The 25,538-nt window shown below is 47.5% G+C and overlaps 1 long non-coding RNA gene across 1 annotated transcript in view; it reads right to left on the bottom strand.

Moving 5' to 3' along the window:
* Nucleotides 1-8,657: 8,657 nt before the first annotated feature.
* The window catches only part of LOC135319772 (uncharacterized), a 49,096-nt gene continuing 32,215 nt past the window's right edge, over nt 8,658-25,538 (bottom strand). Inside the window, exons 2-4 of the long non-coding RNA XR_010378642.1 lie at nt 11,131-11,338; nt 10,250-10,321; nt 8,658-9,300 (exon numbers count right to left, since the gene is read on the bottom strand). This is a non-coding gene — a long non-coding RNA (uncharacterized LOC135319772). The remainder of the gene's footprint in view (nt 9,301-10,249; nt 10,322-11,130; nt 11,339-25,538) is intronic.

The raw sequence follows: 25,538 nt of genomic DNA, 5'->3' as shown, positions 1-25,538 counted from the left end.
AAGTTCATTTATCTCATTTTTTTACATTCCACCTATGAGTGATCTCATATGATATTTTTCTTTCTCTTTCTGACTTGCTTCACTCAGTGTGACAATCTCCAGGTCCATCCATGTTGCTGCAAATGGCATTATTTTATTCTTTTTTTCCCCCCATTTTGATTGTTCCCTCAGCCACTGCAAAGGCCACCACTGGTGGGAACAGCTCTTCCCAGTAATTGAAATCCTTTCAAAACAATGTGTTCAACCAGGATGTTCTTAAGCAATTTATGTAAAGAGTGAGCAATTTTTTGAATGTTTTTGTTAGGTAGGGAGAGTTTTATGTACTGTAAAGTATGATGTGTTGTGATAAATGATTCTTTGGCCCGAGGTCTACGCAGACAGGCACCGCATTTCTCTGAGTTCTAGGAAATATACTGTAAATAAAAGTGATGGTTTATTTCTTGGCGGGGCATTTTTTTTTCTAATAACGTAAAGAGATGTCAACACCCATTTGTTAAGGGCGAAATATCAGGTTCTCCTCCCTTCTCACCACCGAGAAAGAGTGACTAGGGCTTGCTGAGTTCTTCAGACTCTTCAAGGAGATGGGGGTCTGGTCCAGAGCCTGTGTCTGACTGTGGTCCTCACCTTTCTAGGTGGCCCACTGAGTTCAGGGCAAACTGGGGAAGTTGGCACCCTCTGACTCCTGGCTCTTCCTACCACCTTCTTCCCTTTGGGTGTCGTTCCCAGACACGTCAGCTCTGCCTTCATCCCTCTGTGGAAGTGGAAAGGAGAGTCCTGATCCTACTGCTGGTCTCAGTTTCCCCATCTGTAAAGCTACCCAACAACAGTTCACCGCCTCACTCGCTGTATCTACAAGTAAGCCCAGCCGTAATTCCTTCCCTGGGTTTATGCATTTTTTTAAGATGCAGCTTGAAGACAGAAGACAGTGAGAAATGGGTTTCTGGTGGCATTTCAGGCAGCGTGATGGGAAGTTTGAGGTCATTTTGATTTGGTCTGTGCTAGGGGAATGACCTTTTACCCTCCTCAAATGTTTCATGTGGCTGGGTGCCTTCACCGCCGGCAGGTAAAGAGGGAACTCTGAACCAGGTATGCGTCCTGGTTTGCTCACTGCATTGTGTGGCCTTGGGAGGGTTAAGTCCACCCTCTTGACCTCCATTTCTTCCTCTGTATAATGAGGTGGCTCTTCCAGCTCCAACATTCTGGAATTTATTGAAGCCAGTAATGTCCTTGCCTGTGTGACTGAGTGTGAGAGGGGACTTTCCTCCAATTCCTTGTCTTCATCTTGGGGATAGAATCCACAGTCTGCAAATCAGGATTCTTTTGACTGAAAGACTCAGTTCAATTTGGCTGAAGCAAAGCTCAAGGGACTGAAAAATCCAATCTGGCTTCAGGCATGGCTGGATCCAGGTGTCCACCAGAAGGTATTGTGACTCAGTCTCCGTATCTCTCATCTCTGCTTTCCCCTAGGTTAGTCTGTGCTCTTAGGCAGGCTCTCCCCACACAGTGGTGAAGATGACTGCCATTATCATTAAACCTTTATCTTAGAGTTTAATAACCCAGTTAGAAGAGGAAGCCATTTCTTCAGATGTTCTAACAAAAGTCTCATGGCTGGGTTTCATTGGCTTAGCTTGAGTCACATGCCCACCACCAAACCATCCTGATTGGCCAGATCTGGGTCATGAGCTCACCTTGGAGCTGAGGTCAGGGTCAACTCCATCTAAACACTACCAAGTGAGAGAGGCAGGGGCTCCCCTTAGGAAATTGGGGTCTTAAAGCTGGAAGACTGGGGAATGGGTGCTAAGCAGACCTGAACAATGGATGACAAGGTCCAGGGACAGGCTGGGATCTTACAGATGGAACTTTAGAAGCTTCTGTGCATTTTCCATTCCAGGAGTTCTGGGATGTCAGAGCTGGATGAAAGCTCAGCTCAACCCCTTTCCTCCCATTTACATTTCACAGATGGGAAAACTGAGGCTCGAGGAGACAGGTCTGTTTCCCAAAAGTGCGTGTGAGACACCCAAGTCCTCTGTCTCAGAGGGCGTGTGGCCAGTGTGCGAGTTATTCTGTCTCTGAGTGGCCCACACCCCATGCCCCATGGGATGGATCCTTACCCAACAACGACCCTTCCAAGCCTGCAGCATCCTAGCACAGGTCCCCCACCACCTATCACTCAAATGTGGCCCAGAGATCAGCAGCACCAGCATCTCCCAGAGCTGGGTAGAGATGCAGAACGTCAGGCTTTCCCCCAAACCTTCTTAATTGGGATCTGCATGTGAACAAGGTCCCTGGATGATTATAAGGGCTGGTCTACACCAGGGACAGCAGGTTTCCCAGTGCCTGCGAGATGCATCTGGCCAGGATGCCAGCTGACCATGCAGAAGTCTCTTTTCTTACAACCTTGCAGAAGAGGACCCTGAAGGCAGTTGCATGCATGGGACGCTTTTGGTCAGGAAGGTCTTCCTTGAACCTGACCTGCCTCCTTCCTGATGCTGTTTCGCACAGTCACCACGGTACTATCCTTCCCACCATCGCCACCAGTGGCGTGAGAGGGTCCTGGCACCCCGTGTTGGGTCCCCGGGCTTTTATGAGCTGTGTGAGTTGGGAAAGTCCCCTTTCTGGGTGTCACTTTCCATTAGGCGGAGTCAGCAATTCTTGCTTTGTTCTTTTCAGAGACCCACCGCAGGGGGCAGGTGAGATAGATGAAGAGGATGTAGGCTGGAAGCCTGAGGGGCCATAAAACCCACAGTCACGCTCCTTGACCTGGTGATGTCTGCAGTTGTTCCTGGCTTAGTCAGCTGGGGGACTGTCACTGTTACTGATTTGGCCACAAAGAGCCCAGGCCACTGAGAAGAGCTCTACCAAACGTTAATCAAACATTCAGGTCACATCTAGCAGGGGCCGAATGTGGCTTCTTCCCTGGGCCCAGAAGCCACTTCCGGGAAACAGGCAGCCGCATGGTGTTTGATCAAACGCTTATGGCTATTGGCTTAGGTGGTGGGGGAGGTTTTTTTGGAGGGGGGATGGCTGACAAAGCCCTGTAGGCTGAGAGCCGGGAAATTAAATTTCTTGCATTTTGACTTCTGTCCTAATCAGGCCGCCAGCCATGGAATTTATGAGGCTGTAAGGTCTGAAGCATGTTGCAGGCTGGAGGCCTTTCAGATGGCTTCCGGCCTGTGTCCTTGACAAGAAGCATCCTCCAGGAGCTGGGGCTGTGGCCCATTGGTTCGACAAACCCCTGGCAGGTGCCTCCTGGGTGCTGGGTGCTGGGGGCTGGTGGTGGGCAGCACAGATTGTGGAAGCCGCCCTCTTGTTGCCTGCAGCTTCCTAAGCAGACAGGCAGGGCCCAGTGATTTCACAAATAAATACAGAAGTGCGAAGCGTGGTTAAGGGAGGGGGGAGAGGGTCCAGATGAGATGGAGAGGCAGAGTGGGTTGAAGGCTGGTGCCTCCAGAGACATGTCCAAGAAGCTGTGGAGGTGACCTTGTTTGGAAAAAAGGGTCTTTGCAGATGGAATTAAGTTAAAGATCTTGAGACAAGATTGTTCGGAATCATCCAGGTGAGCCCTAAATCCCACAACAAGTGTCCTTACAAGAGACAAGGGGAGAAGGACAGGTGAGGCTAGGGACAGACAGTGGAGTGAGGCAGGCGCAGGCCAAAGGACACTGGGAGCCAGCAGAAGCTGGAACAGGCAAGGAAGAGTCTTTCCTAGAGGCTCCAGAGGGACCAGGGCCCTACTGACACCTTGATCACAGACTTCTTCCCTCCTGAATGGTGAGTGCATTTCTGTTGTTTGAAGCCACCAATTTGTGGTGACTTGTGATGGTAGCCCATGCAAACTAATACAGTGTAATAACAGATGAGGACCTCATTTTGGAAATCAAGGAAGGCTTCTGCGTGGAGGTGACTTTACAGCTGGCCAATGTAGCCCAAGTAGGAGTTCAGCTGGCCAAAAGGGTTGGGCTGGAGGTGAGGGTGGAGACAGAGAGGGGAGAAGTGTTTTATGAAGAAACGGCATGTGCGAAGGCACCGAGGCAGGAGGTGGGAGGAACTGACTTTGCTCTGCCGACAGCCTCTCTCAGCCACTCTCCTGTCAATTCTTCAGAAGCATCAAGTTCGTCCCACCTCAGGACCTTTGCACTTGCTGTGCCCTCTTTCCTCCAGGTTTTCCACCCATCTGCTTCTTCTCATCCTTCAGGTTTCAGCTGAAAGGAAATTTTTGGTAAAGCCTTTCATGACCACCCTAACTACATCCCCTCCCCTCTTCTTTATCCCTCCATCAGTTTGTTCCCATTATGGCATTTAAAACAATGGTGACGAGAATAGCTAAGACTGATACAGCCCTGTGTCCCAGGCACTCTGATAGCTTTACATGTATTAGCTCATTTAATTTTCATAACACTCCTATGGGAAAAATGCTATTTTTTTTAGTTGTTGTTAAGTTTCCATTTTACAGACGGGAAAACTGAGGCACAGAAAGGTCATGTGATAATAAGAGGTAGAGCTGGGGTTTGAACCCAAGTGAATACTCTTGAAAATGATGCTGTTCCTGCCAAAATCTGTAACTGGATGTTTATTTGCTGTCTGCTTGCTTGTTGTTACTCTTGCCCACTAGACTATAAGCTCCAGGAGGGGTGGTTCCAGCCCTGTCTTGCTCATCACTGCGCCTGAGAGCCCAGCATGACACCCGGCACACGTGGCTGCCTCCTGCCTTCTGGACTTGGAGAACCTTGAGCCCTCCTGAGAGCAGTGTCCCCACATCCTCCCTCTCGGGCTTAGCAGGTCCACAGCGCTGGGTCCTGGGAAGCACTGATCCTCCACTCCAGTTCCTCCCTGACCCCTTCTCAGCCTCCTGTCCACTCCTTCCCAGCAGGTGCAGGAGGAGACCCCACTGCAACGTTGCCAAGATGCACAGGGGGTCACTGCTGCCCCAGAAACGTGCCCTCACCACACCGGGTGGACTGCAGGGTGTTAGCAACGGGCAGAACTGCAGCCCAGAGATCACTCCTGCTGCTCCAGCTCCCGAGGCCAGAGTTTGGACGTCCAGGTTGAAGGCCTCCATCTTCCGGAAGCCTGGATGTGTCGCTGCAGGTGCCTCGAAGCATCAGTCAGCGATACCCACAGCAACGCTGCGTGAGCAACCACGCTGGAGGGCAGTGGTCACTGCCCCACCGTGCACATCTCATGCATGCTGGTCGTCGTGTGACCAGTCAGTTGTGACCTGGATGGGCTCCAGGCTGCAGCGTAGGGACCAGTAGGCTGTCTGGGGCATTTGCTTCTTGTGCCGAAGGCTGAAGCATATTTTAGGGCTTTGCGTGGGCCACGTTCACTAGCATCCTGTTGGCACCAAAGTCACACGACCAAGCCTACCATCAGCGGGGCGTGGGGGGGCCCATTGGCTGTCTCTAGTGGGAGGACCCTGGCAGAGGGCTCCTTTCTCAGCACTTCCGCCTGCTGAGTGTGGACCAGAGGCCCCTGAGCCAAAGAAACTCCAGCTGATGATGGCAGCTGGAAGCGGGGTCTTGGACCACCATCAGTTAAGGACAAGGGTTAGTACTGATTCCGGGCTGGGCCAGTCAGAGTCTGTCTTCCTGGGATTTGGAGCTTGAACGCAAAGACCAAAAAAACCAACTGGAGTTCATTCATCTCCAGGCAGATGTCCCAAAGCTATCCCATTAGTTTCTGCCACTTTTTAAAATTGAAGTATAGTTAGTTTATAATTTTGTGTCAGTTTCTGGTATACAGCAGAATGTTTCAGTCATACATGTACATACATATATTCCTTTTCATTATAGGTTACTACAAGATACTGAGTATAGTTCCCTGTGCTACGCAGTAGGACCTTGTTGTTTACCTATTTTATATATAGTAATTAGTATCTGCAAATCCTGAACTCCCAGTTTATCCCTCCACCCCACCCTCTCCCCACTGGTAACCATGAGCTTGTCTTCTATGTCTGTGAGTCTGTTTCTGTTTTATAAATAAGTTCATTTGTGTCTTCTTCTTTTTTGTTTTTTTTTAGATTCCACATATGAGTGATATCATATGGCATTTTTCTCTCTCTTTCAGGCTTACTTAGAATGATGATCTCCAGGTCCATCTATGTTGCTGCAAATGGCATTATTTTATTCTTTTTTATGGCCAAGTAGTGTTTCATTGTGTATATGTACACCCCACACCTTCTTTATCCAGTCATCTGTTGATGGACAGTTAGGCTGTTTCCATGTCTTAGTTTCTGCCATTCTGACTCCTCCCCTTCCCCTCCCCTGGCTGCCCTGTTGCTGCCCTTCTGGAGACTGGAGTTTCTGCTTTTCCTTCCGTTCTGTTTTTATTCATTCGTCAGCATTTACTGAGCACCTACTATGTTCCCTGCCAAGCCACTACCAGCAACCAAAGGATGCTGATGGGTGCAATGTGATCTTCCCCTGCTCCGGCACCCCAACACCCTCTTTCACCCCAGAGGGGAATGTGATTCACTCAAACTTTGGAAATGGGAATGGACTTGCCCTGTGACACTAGGGTGCACAAAATGTCTCATTTCTTCATTTTCGCAAATCAAGGGAAAGCTGGCTCGGCCCTGCCCTGTCTGGCTGGTGAGATGTTCTAAGGGACCTTCCCCTATTCTAGGTATTAAGAGATCAGAGAGCTCATGTGTGTCCCCAGATAAGCCTTTTGGACCCCGGAGGCCACTGTGTAGTTTTTCCTTGGTTTGACCTGTGTGTCTTTGGAAGAACGCCTGAGAGTTGGCATGTGACCCTTGGCAAAAATGATGATATTGTTTTGATAAGCAGGGTTCTCTGCAGAAGCACTCAGGAAAGTTCTGTGCAATGTTGTAACACTGTGTCTATGTGCAGCATCTATCCCAAGGGGCTAAAATGGACCATTTACTTATCTGCCTCCCTGGCTTGGCTGGGAGCTTGGTGAGAGTAAGGATTACGTCCATCTCCCTCATTTCCGTTTGTCCAGCGGTGCTCAACATGTAGTAGGTTGTTCATAAGTATTTAATGATGGATGAGACAACCCTGGATTTGGAGCAGAAGGTCCCTGTCTGCTTTAGCCTGCCCTGCAATTGTGGATAACTCACTTCTCCTCTCTGTGCCTCACTTTCCCCACTTAGGGAACAAGCAGATTGAACGTGATGATGTCCAGGATGCCGCCCAGTGCTACATTCTCTGCACAGGATAGGGCTTCACTTTCCACCCCCTCGGCACTGGGCAGGGTCATGTGACCAGTTCTGGCCAATGGGTTGCCAGCGGAAATGACAGATGTCAGCTCTGGGCTGGAGCATTTGATTGCTGGTGGCTGATGCCTCAGGGCTCTTTCCCTCTGCCCTGGGCCATGACACCCAGCAACATCTGAGGTGGTGGCTGAATCCTGCAAGTGAGGACGTGGAGCCGAGGTCTTAGCTGAATGGGTCACCAACAAGAAATAAATCCTGGTGGTTATAAGTAACTAACTTTGGGGGATTGCTTGTTACTGCAGCGTAACGTGGTGTGTCCTGCCTGCTACGGTTACTCTGGCTGGTGTGGGAGGGAGCTGTTAGGGGGCAGAATGCAAGCAAGGAGACTTTTGAGAAGGCTATTTCATTCCTGGAGGTGAGAGCCGGTGGAGTAGCGGTGTGCGGTGCGGGGAGAGAAATGGAGTCTGTTACATGTTGGAACTAAAGAGACCATGACTTGCAAAGGTATATTAGGAATAAAGGAAAGACTTACTTCTGCTAGGCTTACTTGCGTCTCTGCTTGAAGAGTTTTCCAGACCATGAATTGGGCTGAAAGTACCTCCTACAATTTCATTTTAGAGAATAAATTCTGCTTATCTTTCAAGAAATGGGTCCCTTTTCACTTTTCATAAAAGACAAAAGAAAGTTCACTCCAGAGGAGCGAGGGACCTAGGCCTGCCTCTCACACGGCCAAGATGCCGTCTGCTGGAAGCATCACCAATTACGACGGGACACGGCAGGTGCCGGGCAGCTGGCCTCGCAGCGGGCGTTAGGGAAATGGACTTCGGCTTGATTATATCATCTGGCTGTCCCCAAAGAGGTGAGAAAATAGGGCTAAATCCCTCTGGCTTTGTGTCTCTCGCTCTCCACCCTCCCCACCTTGCCTAAGACACGGCGCCATCAGATGATGGCTTTTTAAAACAGCTGCTGAGAAAATGGGTTTGCTGGGGAAAATCTTATTAGAGGGAGAATTGTGTCAGAAGACGAGAAAGAGAGAGATGCAATTTAGCACTGTATGCTCTTATTAAAATGGCTGGGCATCTTTGCAAAGGAGCATCACTGTTTTGACAGGATGAAGGAGAGAGAAGCCCTGGGGGTGATCTTGGGGACCAGAGGGCAAGGGTCACGTTGTCAGGGTCAGGTCAGCCTTGGGTGTGTGGTTTGCTGGTCCCACTGGCTGCCCTTCTCTGGAGAGTTCTGAAGCTGTCTGAGGGCGTCCATTCCAGCGGTATGTTCCCTAGCGTTTGTCCCAGTGTGTAGAGCCATAGGTGGCTATGTGCATTCAAATCAGTTACAATAAAATCAAATGAAAAATGGAGTCCCTCATCTTTTGAGCCTCAGTTTCCTCACCTACAAAATGGGAATCAACTAGAAATCATTTGCTAAGATGATTTGTAAGGTGGAAACAGTTGTGAAAAGTGCATAGCACTGTAGGTGCTCAAATTGGCAGTTACTCCTATAAAAAACTTGCAAGTCCAATACAAGGAACTTTTTTTTTTCTCTGAGCCATTTGAAAGAAAGCTGCCAAGCCTGCTGCCTCATTACTGCTGAATAGGCTATTTCCCTAAAACAGGAAGGCTCCCAGATAATCACAAGAAAACTATTCGGGTCAGGACATTAACCTTGACCCATCACTACCACCTAATCCTTAGACCCCCTTCAGGGTCCACAGTTTATCCCAACAGGGTCTTTCATAGTAAAGGACCCAGGTCAGGATCGCCTGCTTCACGTAGTTGTCCTGTCTCCCGAGTCTCCTTCAGTCTGGGACACTCTTTAATCTCTCTTTGACTCTCATGACCTGGATACTTTTGAAGGGACTGTCCCATCATTTTGTAGAATGTCCCTCAGTTTGGGTTTTTCTGTTGATCTCTCGGGACTAGATTCAGGTCATGGGTCTTTGGCAGGAATGGCACAGGAGCGATGCTGTGTCTCTGAATCCCACCTGGTGGCGCGTGACTTCCGTGTGTCCCGTCACCGGTGAGGTCCACCGTGGCCATGTGACGAACGGGGCTTCTGTCCAGCTTCTCTGCTGCGATGTCACTCTTCCCCTCTTTGCTGTTAGGATGTATTTTTGTGGGAAGTTTCTTTGAAACGACATAAATATTGTCATCAAATACTTCATTCACTCACTCATTCCTATTAGTATGAACAAAATCTTTGCTATTTGATTTAGTGGGGTAAAATCCATCCCTGTTGTCATTTATTTTGATGCTCAAATGGCCTCATTTTGGCCCGAGAGAGCCCCTTCCAGCTGCCTTCCGTTTCACTTTGAGCAATTCTTTGCTTTCTGGCAAAACAACATTCCAAGTTCCTTTTGTTCTTTCCCTGAGGCAACCCTGGAATCAACCATTTCTCAAAGGAGCCCTGATTTATCTTAGTGGAGAATATATAGAAATAACCATCTTGGTGTTAATGTGTCTACTGCTGTTGGAATGTCAGCTCTGAGGGCCTCTCAGTGGACATGTGCGTACGTGTACACACGTGTGTGCACATGCATGCGCGTGTATGTCTATGTGTGTGTTTACATTTATATTTATGTCTAGATATTTCTTCTATGTATTGAAAACCGTGAAGTCACATCGATACCTCTGATTCTAGTGCTTCACCATAGAGCTCATTCTGGTTTTCTCTCTTTCCATATCTGTAACTTCCTTCTCTGATGGTGAGAAATCTGACCGCCATTATCCTCAATACATTTGATGATTTGATCAATGAAACAGTCGTCCTGTGACGGCTGCTGCCCCGACTTTGCATGGACGCCCTTGTCACCCTCCCTCTGTGCGGTACCCTCCTCATCCCGCTTGGCCTGTGGTGATCGTTATCATTACGGTTGTTTTGCAATGCTCATCCTTGCTAGGTTGGTGGGGCAGTGGAATGGGCGGGGTGCTTCTCTCAGTTCGACCATCTGCTTTTATCTGGACAAAGGAGCCCGTCTTAGAGGCTCATGGGTGCCTGAGTTTTTAATATTCATAAGGTGCTTCTCCCCCAGCCTCCTCTGAGAGGTCAAAGTAATTAAAAATCCTTCATAATTACCCAATGTTCAGAAACTGACGGCTGGTTCCGAGTGCCGGGTCTTTTATTCGCTTCCACCTCCCCCGCAGAAATCTAAGGGGGAAAAATAAGGAGCGGCTGTGATGATTCCCCCACTCATTTTCCATAAAGAGGAAAATCAGCTGCTCTAATAATCATGAATATTAATGCATAGCCAATTTCACTCAATTACAATGATGATCTATAATTTTTGCCTCGGAGCTTTATGGAGGCCATCTCAATGACTACTGAGTGGAGTGGGGGTACTTCTCAGAGTTCAGGAGTTTAGCTTAACTCTCTCGCGTCCATTGCACGCTTCCACGTGGGAGGAATCCCACACTCATCCCTGACCAAAACCCCTCAGCCCTTAGAGTACATATTGTCTTTGTTTTTAGGGTCCAGGATGTATTATTGCAAGTGTGAGATTCTGCATATATCACCAATTCCCTTTTTCCTGAAAACTACTCCCCCGCTGCTCCTCTGATGCCCAGGGTCCCTGGGATGCGTATCCACTGGCCATATTTGCTCAGTGAAGTTCTGACCAGCCAAAGGGGGAGCCCCTAGCTCCCAATGGGCCAGTTAGAGCCTCCTCCCTGGGATTCTGGGATTGGGACTAAGAAAATCTAGTGTCAGAGGGAGGCCTTGGAGCAAAACTATAAAACTCAGGAGATGTAGGCAGCTGTCTTATCTCCTATCACATAAACTGTGTGGCCCAGGTGCCGAGAGAGAAGCAGCCCGAGGGCTGGACATCCTGAGGGCCTTCTCCCTCTCCGTCAGTCTCTCCTGAGTCCCGGCAGGTCCCGCCCTGGGTTCCTTGAAACACTTCTGTGTCCTTATCCTAAAGCCCCTTTATTCCACTGTTAGATCTAGAAGGCTTCTGTCACCTGCATCCAGAGAGCCCCAGCTCACACAGCTGTCAGTGCACAGGCGTCTGTTCTTATTTCTGAGCCCTGAGCGGGCCTTCCCGCCAGTCCTCACTGTTCACAGCGGTGCTGCCTCCTCCAGAAAAAAGCCTCAGGCTGGGCCAGGGAACGGAGCATCCGCCGTCGCCTCCAGCGCGCCAGTTCTATTTCTATCACTCCGCGGACAATTCTGTTAAAAGAGAAAAAAAAAAAAAAAAAAAAAAAAGACAACATAAGATCAGTCCGGGGGAGAAGATCACTCAGAAGGCCTGGTCGTTTCGATGCCAAACAGTGGGGTTGCCTGACATGTTATTTTTCAGCTGGTTGCTTGGGGTTCCTGCGGACACAGCTGCTATGTGTCAGTGGCTCTCTTTGCTGTTTCCCTACACGCCCTGTCGCTCTCCGTCCCCTTGCCTGGCTGTGTTCTCCTTAGCACTCATCACTGCCTGATATTACAATACCTATTTGTTAGTTCATTGTGATGATTATGTCTCTTAATGAGAGCAGGGACCTGGTCTATCCTGCTCACTTCTGTACTAGTACCTAGAACAGAGCCTGGCACATACTAAGTGACTAAAAAAATCTGCAGAATGAAGAGATGAATGAATGAATGAATGAATGAATGAATGAATTTAACCCCTCTTTGGTAAACCCCAAGCAGAGACTCTGGCTAGTGACCAAACACATCAGAGAAGCCTGAATGTTCTTATGTTTAACCTTCTTCCCAGTATCCTGGGGCCCCTCACAAGGACAAGTGCCTTTTCCTGGGTGCGTCCAGAGAATGTGGCTTGGAATTCAAGACTTTGGACTCAGACTACCTGGGTTTGAATCCGCACTCTGCTATGTGCCCTTTGGGTGAACTACTCAACTTCTCCAAGCTGCATTTCTTCATCTTTGAATAATAGTTTCTTTGATTATTATTTTTTTTTTTATTTTGGCAGAGGTGGAGGTAAATTAGGTTTATTTATTTTTGGAGGAGGTACTGGGTATGGAACCCAGGACCTTGTGCATGCTAAGCATGCACTCTACCACTTGAGCTATACCCTCCCTGCCAATAGTTTCTATCTCATCGGGTTATTGTGCAAACTCAGTGAGCCAATGAACATCAGTTTCTTGGCCCTGTAACTGACGTACAGGATTGCTCAGTAAATGTGAGTTATTATTATAGCTCCATTAAGAGACATCAACCTCCATTGCTGAGCAGCACTGGTTCATTTGTTCATTAGTCCGTGAATTGATTAGTTAATTCATCAACATGTATCGAATATTTGTGTGTGTTAGGATCCAAGGATGTGAATATGGTACTGAGAGGATTTGCCTCGCACAGGGAGTTTGCATCACGGACAAGAACTCTCCGAGAGAGAGAGTGTGTGTGGCTATCTTACAGGCTCTCCAGGGCTACAACACAGGTCCTTAGGGCAGGGTTTGGGGTAGGACCCAAAGCAGGGCTGGGAGTTGGGGGACATGGATTTGGTTCTGGCTCCAACTTGCTGTTTAAACTTGGAACATGTACATCACCTTGACTAATCCATTTCCCCACCTGAAAAATGTGGGACTGGCACTTGATCACTTGGCCTCAAGCCTAATATACATCAGAATTATTTGGGGTTATGTTAAAATACACAACATAAGGCTCTGCTCTGCAGAGACTGATTCCAGTGTTGGAAGGAAAGGTGCTCCAGGTGATTCTGATGCAGCCGTCGAAACACACTTTGAGGAACTGTGAAATAAATGATAAAGTTTCCTCTCTGTGGTTTGGCACACTTAAACAGAGGATAGTCATCACCTCTAAGAAGACTTTATCTTCTGTGGAAGTTGAGGATAGGGTAAGCTGTTCACCTGATTTTTTTCTCCTCCCACTCAATCTTTAACTCCCCAGGGAGCTTTCCGTGGTCCTGAAGTTAGTCTGGGGCTCTGCATTAATTTCCGCGGTTGGCATCTTCTGGGTGGCTGTTCCTTCACAAAAGGAGATCCAATCAACGGAAAGGTCTCCTCCTCCTGCCCTGAAGTTGTCGCAGCCTTTCCTCTGCGTGGTGAAAGAAGAAAACCGTGTTCTTGTTTCCACACCAAGTTGCCAGGGTGCTGGTTTCCATGACAGCAGAGAAGGGGAAATGAAAGCCAGGCTCTCACTACAGAGGAATTAAAAGCCACCCTCTTGGAGAACAAATAACGATTGCAGGAGGATCCTGGAAATTGGAGAGTGTTGGGTTTTGATTCATCGAGCCACACAGTGTGGGGCTCTCAGGAACTGAAGGTGTGGGGAGCACTGAAGGAGGGGTGGTTTTGTAGGGACCTTCATGGGGAGAAGGCTACATGATAATGATAAAGGCAATAGAATGATAATGTCTCACAAGTCTGTCACACTTTAAGATTTGTGGCAGTCAATTTAGACCCTCAATATGTACATCTCATGGATTTTACTCAGGAGGAAACGGGGATCTCACATGGAGAAGCGATACATACGCTACCGTCATGCTATCTCTTTAGTGCCCATCTCCCTCCTGCATCTAAATCTACTAGTCCCCCATCCCGCTTTCTCTCATCACTGATGACAATGACATATCTGAGAAGCCAATCTTAGCTAGAGAGCATCAACAAATTGAAGGGCTGTTCTCTCAGGTCAAGTTTATTTCTAGAGGCAGTATCCTAATCTAAACTGATGACTCCAAGGGCAAAAGAACTGCCCCTTTGCCAGATGGCGGAGGAAAAGAATTTTCGTATACGAAGGGCTGCTCTTATTCACATACCCTTGGAGAACTAGTTTTGTGTTCTATATGTCCTCAGGACAACCCTACGAGGTAGGTACTATTATTATCCACATTTTACGGCTGAGGAACATGAGATCCAGAGAGGCTAAGTAACTTGTCAGAGTTCACACTGCTAGCAAATGCTGTAACTGGGATTTGAACCCAGGTCACAGACACTCCAGTTGGACATGAGTGTCCAGTTTATCTGAACAAGAAGCCAGGATAAACCCTTCAAGAAACGCAGCTTCTTGTAGCTCTTTGAGTGCTCTACTGTGATTAATTTCAAAGTGGTTTCCATAGTCAGGAGGATTTTGGATCATAGAAAGGCATCTGGAAAGAGGGGGCTTGGGTTGGGTTCATTTTGGAACAGTTACCCAACACAGGGTGACATGTAGTTGGCCGAGTCCTCATGTGGTAACAGAAAGAAAGAAAAAAAATAAACAAACCTCAAGAGTCATGCTTTGTCATTCTGGGAGGGCCTAATGGCATCTTTAAACTTATCTCCTCAGATTCCAGAGGTTGGGTAGCTATGTCAGAATGAGGTTTTTATCTTTGCAGAGACTCCAGCGGTGTGACCTGGTGGGGGAAGAATTAGGGTCATGTCATCATAAAAGGTAGCATCTTCAAGGATCAGAGATGAACAGGACCTTAGAAATAGTCAAGTCCAGTGTATCCCAAAGTGTTTTTGTGTCTATCAGCAGGGATATATAAGATGATTTTGGTGTTGCACTAGTCAGGATAAGCTCACTAATGCTGCAGTAACAAGCAAAGCTAGACACTTTGGTGGCTTAACACAACAACGTTTTATTTTTCCTACATAAATTCTGATGAGGGTCTGCTGATCCTCCAGGATGGTGGTCCTCCATGCCATGGCTCAAGCACTCAGGCTGCTTTGATTTTTGTGATGCTGCCATTTCATTGTACAGCTCCCAGTTCATTCAGGCAGGGGAAGAGAGAACCAAAGGATTGTACATGCTGCAAAAATGACTCTAGACTCAGAATTTAAACATCTTTGCTCTAAACATCAACTGATTTACAGGAAGGAAGGAAGAGGATATTCACCAGCTAGGGGCTTGGGACCATCCAGCCCCTTTTCTTAGCATATTGCAACCATAGGTTTTCATTTATCCCTGAATATAACCCAAGACCACCTCCACGATTTGCTCCTTGGCTAGCAGGGGAGACGGTGCCTTGACGTACAGGAAGGGAAGAGGTGGTTTCATGACGTTAAGTAGGGGAGGGGACTGTGGACCTTGTAGCAAACTCCCCAAAACAATATTCGTGTCATATATTTGAAAAATGGAGTCAAAGACAGAAACACAAATGCATGATGCATAACCAAAGATACACGAACACACTGAGGCTGACACACAAAGACAAACAGTTCACACACACCTCCAGGCACACACAAGCACACTCACACCCACAACAATACACCCACATTCGCCTCCTCTCTGTGTAATTAATCTTCCCAAGGCTAGGAGGAGAGACCGAAAGGTCCCTGAGGTCCCGTGGGGAGAAGTGAACTAAGTCTGGAGTGTATAAATTTGAGTTTGGCAGAAGAATGAGCTAAACCACCCCTATTTCTCTTCCACGGGCATCCCATAAATCTCTCTGGGTCCCTGCCCCGCCCTCCCAGCAAAAATCTTCCCTGCCACCTCTCCCAGGTTTATTAGATTTAGGGGCTGGAGTGGTTTGTTTGTTCCCCTGCCTGGCAGAGCCTGCCTGCCAGGGGCAAATTTACCATTCCTGGAGCCTGAGGAATCAATATTGCTTTCTCTTTGCTTGAGGGATAAAGTGGGATTTTGGAGAATCAGCCATGGTTGGTTTGACTTGGGTCTTCGCTCCTTGCAGAGGAGGGGGAAGAGGTTTCTGACACAGGGCAGACTGACCCTCTCTCCCCAGCGCACTGTGATACAGCCACCTGTGTACCCCAGAACCTAAGGCCCTGGGGTCAAGACAATTAAGGCAGAACCCAGCTGATGAGATGCGAGTGAGTGACTGGGAGGGATTTTACACGAATCAAGGAGGGCCTCTTGGAGGAGGTGGCATCTGAATTGCAACCTGAAGAGGGAGAAAGAGCCGGATGTGCGGACGCCTGGGGGCCAAGAATTCCAGGGAGAAGGAAGGGCAAGTGCAAATACCATGGGGTGAGGTGGGGGAGAGCTGGAGGTTCCCAGCAACAGTGAGAAGCACAGGGTTAGCGAGGGGAGTACTGCAGGAGACGGTCCAATGTGCAGACAGATCGGGTCCTACCTTGCAGCCCAGGGTGAGAATTGAGGGTTTTAAGTATGGCCAGAAGTCTTTTGCTGGAGACCCCTAGCTAGGGAGAGACACGCATGATCCAATTTATATCTTAAATGGATGACTCTGGCTGCTATGTGGGACTTGAAGGAATGGTCTGGGGAGGAGCAAGGGAGGGAGCTGGGAGACCAGGGAGGAGGTGGCTGCAGAAATCCCGGTGCATCTGGGTGGCCTCGGTCAAAAGGAAGAGCTGGATCCCCAATATATTTTGAAGGAAGAGCCAACAAGACTTGCTGACAGGTGGATTGGATTGGGGTAACAGTGATAGATTTGAACTTGTCTGTCTTAATTTAGGCCCGATTCTATTTTAACATTAGCCCTTCCATCAGGATTAATATTATTGTCCTGCGGATTCCTGGGAGGGCGGGAGGAAAGGGCTGTAGTGGAGGCTCGGAGTGAAGTGATGACAGAGGTCTAGGTTGTCGCCCTGTCTCTGCTACCGACTTGTTGAAGGATGTTGGCTCCATCACAACCTCTTCCCCTGCCTCAGCCCCCCGAGTCTTCCTTGTGAGATATGCATGCTCATGGCAGAGGGAGGCTTTGAGTTCAGGCACCATGAACTTCCAGAGTGTAGAAAGCACCAGAAAAGAAGTGCACGTGGTTGGATTGTATCAGGAAGTGTGCACCCCTGTGCTGGCTGGCCCTTCCCTTCCTTCTGCTTTCTCACTGTGGTTCTGAGGACACTTTTCTCCGCTGTCAGGTGTCAAAATGCGGCAATGGGTGAAAACATGCAGAAGCATTCTGCCCACTTCCCATCTCCAGACTCAAAGACTGGCTGAGGACACGGGGAAGAACAGGATTGTTCTGAGCACAAAGGACTGCATGGGGGCCACTGGAAGGGAGGAGGGTTTCCACCATGATGACCAGGGAGAGGAGGGCCAGGGACTGAGTAGTCAGCGGTCCTGGGGGCATGGAACTGACCTGCCCCATCCTTCATGACTAATTTGCCATACAATTATTCTGGCAACTCTCCAGCCCCCAAAGAGAGGGCAGGGGGCTTGGAAACCTTGTGGGGATAAGGAGAGAAGGGTAATCTTGTTCCCAACTAGGGGGAATTGACCAGAGCCCCTGGGAAATTTACCATGAGTTGAGGTAATTAGGGACTTTCTGTCACTGTTAAATGTGTACATCTGGGACTTGGCTGTCCCAGATGGGAATCCATGATTATGTCCAAGGATGTTTAATGAATCTTCTCATTTGGAGACATTCTAACTGCCTCACAGTCTGGAGTTGTCCAATAAATGATATCACATCCGCACTATGGAATACTATACAGTTAAGAAAAAGGACAACGTCAATCTCTGTGTCACCCCAATGGAATGTCCTTAATACGTAATGAAGTGAAAAATGCAAGTTGTACAATTATGTGTGTAGTGTGTGATCCTTTTTTTTTTTTTTGGTGAGGGAAACAGGCATGGAGAAGGGAAGTCTACAATAATCTGCTAACATGGTAACTTTATGGAAGTGGGCTTGGAGAATGGAGCTGAGAGGGGGGACTATCGAATTTTTCTTTAAACTTTTAGCAGCATTACAATGAGCATGTGTTAACAGTCACAATGAAAAAATCTAATGCATGTTCTTGAAAGTTCAAGATGTTCTCAGGTATGTCAAAGCATGAAGGAATTTTGTATCTGAACTCCAGTCCCTGGTCTCTGAGTAAGAGATTGGGAAAAGGTACTGGATGCATGATTGAAAAAGGAAGAGTGAAATTTCTAGCTCAATCTCTCCTTTCTTGGATGGTTTGTAAAAGTTTAAAAAAAAAAATAGGAGCCTTGATGCAGTCAGTCATTAATGAGTATCTCATTATCGGAGGTTTGTATTGATTATAAAATAGTCTGACCAACCACCTTGTCCCAACACGTTAGCGTGTCCTTGCTCCAGGGGGTCTGGGTCAAGGCTCTCACTGTAGCTGAGAGCTTGAGGGGAGTGGTCATCGAGTTTCCTCACCCATCCTCCGGTTGACAATCACCCCCACTGCAGTGAGAGAGATGGGGGAGTGCGTGCTTTGGGTGCCATAACAGGGGACACTGATCTTACTACCAGACAGAACTTCTGAAATTTGGGCAGAGCTGTTCACTACGGACAGACAAGCCCTCTTACAAATAGGTTTCCTTTTCCTTCAGCAAACAGGTTGTTCATCAGCTCTGCCTTGGCCTCCGGAATGACAGTCAGGTGTTGAGAGGATGCGGGTAGTTGGAGGGGTGTGGGTGGGGTCTCGCCTCTTCCCACCACTTGTCCAGTCGCCTCCTTCCCCGTCAGAGCGGAGAGCCCTTGTTCACCACTGGGATCCCACACTGGTCTAGGCCATCCCGTCACCTGCCCTGTCTGTCCGCAACTCACTGAGCCAGGGAGGACCCCCCGCTCTCCAAAACAACAGCTCATTTTTAGGTTCCATTTCATGTTTCCATTTCACAGAGGATGAGAAACCAGTGTGTTATCCTCCCAAGTATTTTAACAGGAGCCTCTGCGAACACAACATTAAATCGAACGAGTAACTAACTCTAATAAAGAAATTACAGGTATTCTAATTAAACCAAGAGATAGAAGACCTTAGGGATAGGTAGCGGTTCCCATGGGTAAATAATATTTCCCCCATTTATAAAAAGTGTGTGCTCAACGCATAACACTTGGAAAACACAGAAGGGCAAAAAGAAAATTAAATACAAAATTCCTCTATAATTTCTCCAGTCAAAAATTGCACGAACAACACACACACACACACATACTATATGTATATATTTATCAAAAATAGCAGACTTTGCAAATTCTTCTGTAGTTTGTCCCTTTCCTGTAATGATATATTGTGAGCATACGTCCACAGCTGTATTATTTCAAACCATAATTTTTTTCCAAATGGAAATATTTTAAATAACACAAAATATTTTTTAAAAATCTGCTAATATTACAATCCTCTGGATAACCATTTTCACTTTAAAAATATTGTTTTTGGCTTTTTTTCTATGCACATGTACACTAGAATGTGATCCCAGTAGAATCTTGGTTTCTTTCTTCCACCCCGACGTCCTTAGCATCTTGAAGAATGTCCGGCATGTAGTAGGTACTCAGTAAATATTGTTGAATAAATGAAAAATATAAGCGCATATTTAATAGGGATTCTGAAGTAAAGTCAACTCGCACATTTTCTTAAATCAAAGCTCGGAGAACCCTCACTTAATATATTATATGCATTTTCTGCTTTCTGGGAAAGAGACTGGAGTCTACCTTTGAGAAAGATCATCTATTTTTAAGAAAGCATTTATTTATTTATCTGATTTACAATGTTGTGTTAGTTTCTGGTTTGAACTCCCGCCCCCACCTGACGCTGGAGGTGAAAGGTCAAGAATGGTAAGGCGGACCCTGTGATACTGTGATTTACAGAAGACAACACATATATTTGGTTTTTATCCTCGTTTCTGGCACAGAGCACCTAAAATAGAACCCTTGGGATTTCTTAAGTGATGAAGGTGTCTTTTGTTATGTTAATGGGGTGCCTTTCAGATGTGGCTTCTGTTCTTTAGAACTGGGACAGGGGACACTTCCTTAACAATAGTTACGATTTAATTTGCACGTTACGAATGTCTCTCCTTTTATCTTGCTGTCTGTAGCAGTAGTTCACAGACTGAGGATCTATCAGCACTGGAAATACAGGTTCCCTCTGGCCCAGAAATGCTGCTTCTAGGAATCTCTCTTGAAGAAACACTAGGGTGATCAACAAACAGGCATGCATCGATGTTCTCTGCAGCATAGGAAGGGATTTGACATTTGTTGCAGCATCAAACAAAAAGGATTGCTTGTAATAGCCTAAAACTGGAAATCAGCCAAGTGCCCACCGAGTGGGGACTGTTAGATCAACCATGGTACACGCATGTGAGTGAGGGAAATCTAAACACACTGACGCGAACGTTTCTCTGACACATATTATTGGGGAATGGTACAGAAAGATCCCCTGCGCGCAAAAAAACCCAAATTAATGCAAAAAATGTTCCTCTGAGGATGTAAATGCACAGAAAAACTCTGTAAGTGTGCCTGTTTCAACAATAATTGGGGCTCTTCCACGGGGGAGGGGAGCAGCGGGATTATGTGTGTGGACTTTACGCGGATAATACACATGCCGATCGCAACACTAGGCGACGTCAGTTGGGTGCTCGTGCTGGGCTGGGACACTGTTAAAAAGCTTTACCTGAATGAATTAACGTGTTCACTATCATCCTAATAATGGCCCTCTGAGTTTTGATGACAATCCCTACTTTACACATGAGGAAACAGAGGCACAACTCCAGGGGGCGCTATATACATGGAAAATGATAGGAACGGTGACCCTGGAATGGTGCAGTGCAGGGGGCAGTGAAGAAATGAGGCAAAGCTGCTGATTTAAGCAAGAGGTGGAGTCAGGATTTGAGCCACTATGCTCTGTTGCCTCCACTCTCCTACCCTTACTTACAATTAATTTTTACAGCGAGATTATTTTCATGTACTACTTTACGTGTATGGGGGTAAAAAACCCCACAGCCTGGTTTCACTTGGATATTTTGGAGGGGGGCATGTGGTGGACTTGGACAGGAAAGCAGCATCCTGCTTCCTGGGCTAGGGGTGGGAGTTGTCCCAGCAGAACACAATGATGCCAAGATCAGAAGGACCAGCGGGCTCGCTCCTGAACTCAGGTCAACCGATTCCTGGGGAACACTTAGAAACAGCTGAGACTAATTCCAAGCAATTCAGCTGCTGTAGGCTTGCAACTTAATCATTGGGAGTAAAAAGAACTTCTTTTTTTTTGGTCAAGGAATGAAAGACTTTATTATTATGTATTCACAGGTTAGCGAACCCTGGGGCATGAGAGCTTATATAATAATTCTGCATGTAAACCAAAAAATAGGATTATGCCGTGCAGAGTATATGTTAACTACTCTTTCATTCAACATGTGGTAGAATACTGGGTGGCCTTTGCAAAGAGATAAGGCAGCTGTGTACTCTGCATCACGGTCCATCCTGGGGGTGGACTATAATTTGCTTCCTAACTCTGTAGGGAGCATCAATGCCACTGCTGCAGGAACATCCCTGGGCTGCCGTGGCTTTGACTCGAGCGTGCATCTAATTTACTGGAGGAGGGGCTTTAAAAAATCTAGATTCCTGGGCTCACTCTGTACAAATAACTGTCTACTGCAGTAGATGACACATTTCCCTGGAACTTAGTGGCTTAAAACAACAATGAATTTTGGCCTCACATAGTTTTTGAGGGTAAGGAAGTAGAGGGTGTCTTAGCTGGTTGGTTCTGGCTGGGGTTCTCCCATGAGGTGTAGTCAAGGGGTGGGTCAGAGTTTGGCTGGGGTTGGAGGACCCATTTCCACGGCCGGCCGGCAAGTCTCTGCTGGCTCTTGGCAGAACTCAGTTTCTCAGTGTGCAGAAGTCCCCATGAGGCTGCTTGAGTGTCCTTATGACATGAAGGCTGACTTCCCCCAGGACAAGGGATCCAAGAGAGAGCAAGGCAGGAGATGCCACGTCTTTTATGATCTAGCCTCAGAAGCCACTCCATCCCTTCCACAATAGCCTGCTGGTTACACAGACGTTATGGACTGAATGTTTGTGTCCCCCCAGATTCATATGTTTCATATTAGAGTTTCATATTCATTAGAAACTCTAATCCCCAATGTGGTGGTATTAGCAGGTGGGGGCCTTTGGGAGGTGATTAGGGAATGAGGGTGGGGCCCTCATGAATGAGATTAGTGCCCTTATGAAAGGGACCCGCTTGTGCTAGCTGGTGGGATTGCAAGCAAGGAGTGTCTCTCAGTCGTTTGGTTATGCTGGTTATGCTCCTCAAAATAACAAATAGAAAAGAACCAAGTCTTGACACTCGTCTTCTGAGTGCTTGGATCAAGCCACACTTGAACTTCTAAGTTATACCAGCCAGTAAATTCCCCTTTAGGCTCTATCACTTTGAGTTGGGCTTCTGACACTTGCAGTCTTGCATAATGTAGCAACTGAAGCGAAACCATTTTGAAATGCTAAAAGCGCCCAATAGATGCAAATTATCTTATTAAATTTTCATGCATTCGATGCCTTTGATGGGGATGAGGTAAGGCGGTATTTTTCTAGATCACTCTCCCATTCCCTTGGGAAAAGAAATTATTTTTTTTTTGTTTGTTTTGAGAAGCCACGCATCTGGCCGCTCCCAGATAAATAACCCAACTCTGTTTCCCAAAGTGTGGACGTGTCTTTAGAATGGCCTATCTCCTCTGCAGGGCCAAACATGTATGAGCACTTACTGTATACCAGACACTCACCTCTATAAAAATTAACTTATTTCCAATTCACAGGGAAAAAAACCCAATCATAACCAGAATGTTTTGGCTTTTTCTTCCACCCTTTTCTCATTAGATCACTGGTTCTTGTTACTGGCTTCTATTAGAATTTTGTATGAGATGATAGTTGATTCAGCACAAAATTTTAGGAGGCAGGATAATTCATTGAGATATTAATTTGTGTTTTGTTTTGCTACAGGAAAAGGATCATGAGAGTTATTTGTAAATTCTTCTCTGTGCCGGATGCTGTTAGGAAAGGGGAAAGGAGAACGGGCGTTAGGTAGGCAGACATGCAATGTTCGCTGCTATTGGTGCTCAATAAAGGTTTATTTCCTTCACCCCTCCCCTTCCGACAAACTGGAAGGGCAGGCATCTGTGAGCAGAACTGTCTCAGAGCAGCAAAATCCACTCCGTCGACAATGACCTACATTCAAGGTCTGAGAATCCACCTCAGGCAGAGGACTGGGTGGATGAGAGCTTTCAGGGAAGCCGCAGGAGAGCCCAGGGCTCCGATTCCATTGCCTGTCACAGACCTTCGCCACGTAAAGGTCGAGGATGGGCAGCTCGGATGATGCTGGAAGCCCAGACTCTGCAGAACCCTGTTCCAAGAAGGTACTTGTTATCTCCGGGAGGGAGCTTGGTCCATGCTGTTCATCCCTCAGTTGGCAGCTCTTGGCTGATGTCTCAGAAAGGGAGATAAGGAGATGAGTAACTTTGAGGTGTGGGGAAAAGGCAGAAGCAGTGAGAGTGGGTGGGGGATTCCTCAACACCAGACGGGGGTTGGTTGGAGTTCTGCAGGTGCCGTGATCCCACAGAGGGTCCTGGGGAGACGGCTGGAGCCCTACTGGTGGCTGGGATGGAGAGGTGTGGAACAGCTGGGGTACCTGAAGGAAGATGGGCCCTGGATCTTGGGGCTGTTCATTCCTTTAGCCACGCTTAAGTGATTCTGGAAGAGTCAGATGACAGCCCATCAGTGACACGTGGGGGACTGAAGACCAGAGGTCTGTCCTTTGTTTCCTGAGCCTTAAGCATGTTAAGCATCTCAGATTCCAGTGTGACCTTAGGAGGGGGTGGAAGGACCACTCCAATATACGGAGGCTGAATTTCCTGCCAGCTTCACAGGATGAGGCTCAGAGTTGATTGCAAAATGAGCATGGCATTCACTGTACATTTGATTTTGCAGGCTGGGTCTTTTAAACATAGCTGTCTCTTACTGAACTGTTCACTAGTGCCAGGCGCTGTGCTGAATATTTCTACGTGCAGTATTGTCTTTACCCCTCAAAGCAAGCCCGTGATATTAGATACTGTGTTACATTTTACAGATGAGGAAACTGAGTGTCAGAGAGGTTGGGTGGCTTGCTGTAGCATATCCTGCTGGTGCCCCTCCACACTTTCCCTGTTGGGTCTTGCTAGGATTCATGGACTGGTCTTTCAACCTCCAGCATCTGCAGCTCTTTGCCTGAAGGATCTCGCTGGACCACCCAGAGTCCCCAGGCACAGCAGCCCTCTCGCTCCTTGGTTGAGCTACCTTCATGGCTTCCTTGATACACACCCTGCACTGGCGCCTTCTCTTCCCCAGCAACCCCACCACCACCACCACCGTGTTTCACGAGACCACCTTCCAAATCAGCTACTTGCATTCGAACCCTTGTCTCACAGGGAGTTTCTGAGGGATCCCAAGGTGAGACACTTGTTCATGATAAGTAGTAAATTGAGGAGCTGGGATTTGAACCCAGAGTGGTCTCTCTCTGATGCCTGTGGTCTTGGTTGTAGTTCTAGAGCTTTCTCCTAAGCTTGGTATACCAGCATTCCGGGTGTCTGCAAGGGAGCCACGATGGACAAGTTCTCTGCCACTCAACAAGCTTGAAGGCAGTGAGCTCGCTGGACACGTGTGTGTAAGGTGAGCGTTCACTACGCGGACTCCCAGTCTTCTTTACGGTGGAAATAGCTGGGAGAGCAGCTCCCACGGGCCAGTCCCAGCGGGGAGTGCTTCTGCTTTTTGTCGGGAAGGAGGAAGAGGGGATTCTGTTGCTCTGAGGAAAGGCCTGGAGGCTGCTGCTGACTCTATTAGCATGCTGCCCGAGTACATCTTCTCCAGGCTGGCCATCTCTCAGCTGAGCGATAAAGTAATTTAACTAGGGCTGTCTTCCAGGCTACAGCTCCCGGAGATTGCTCCTCATTTATCACAGAGGAAAAAGCAGAATCCGCAGCCCCTGGGCTGCCGGCACCATTGGGGCTGCACGCCGTTGATCTTTGAATGGTGAAGTTCTGGGATGGGTAATGGAGTCAGAACCCTTACGCTCCAGCAGCCGGCAAAGCTCTTCTCAACCCAGTCCCGTGCCTGATGTGAATTCACCAGCTTCTGCATTTAGTCATTGGCAATGGGGTGTGAGTTGATGGATCCTGGGAGGGTTCTCCCGCCTACAAATGCCTGATCTGCTGGTTTGTCATGATGTCTCTCAATAGAGGAGCGTTGAGGGCAGTAAAAGGAACCTTTTTTTGAGGACTATTGCAGTGGAAATCGTATGTTTGCTTATACACAGGGGTCTGAACATTTTTTTTGTAAGGGCCCTGATACGATACATTGTAGGCTTTGCAAGGCCGTATAGTGTCTGTGGCAATTGCACATTAAGAGTTGTGTTGTAACCCAAAAGCAGCCAGACAATATGTAGATCAATGACTGTGGTTGTGTTCCAATAAAACTTTATTTGCAAAAACAGGCAGTGGGCTGACCTTGGTCTACAGTGTCTTGTTTTCTTTCACCCTCTTTCCTACAGGACCTGATTTTCATTCTATCTCCCTTATGTTCCTGGGAGACTGACTCCACCTCCAACCTTCAGGGGTGGATTTTGATTGGCTTAAGCCAATCAGCACATTCCATTTGACTGGACATTGGCTGTGACCTGAGTCAGTCCAGTCAAAGTGAATGTCAGAGCTCTTGCTTGCAATGTTGGGGGGAAGACATTCTTCCTTTGTGGACTGTGTGGGTTTCAAAGATGAGGGCTGGAACTGCTGCAACTATTTTGCTTTCATGAGGAAAGTC

Source organism: Camelus dromedarius, chromosome 31, assembly GCF_036321535.1.
Source record: "Camelus dromedarius isolate mCamDro1 chromosome 31, mCamDro1.pat, whole genome shotgun sequence".
In the NCBI taxonomy this organism is placed as follows: domain Eukaryota; kingdom Metazoa; phylum Chordata; class Mammalia; order Artiodactyla; family Camelidae; genus Camelus; species Camelus dromedarius.
This window is presented reverse-complemented; position numbering and strand designations above follow the sequence as displayed.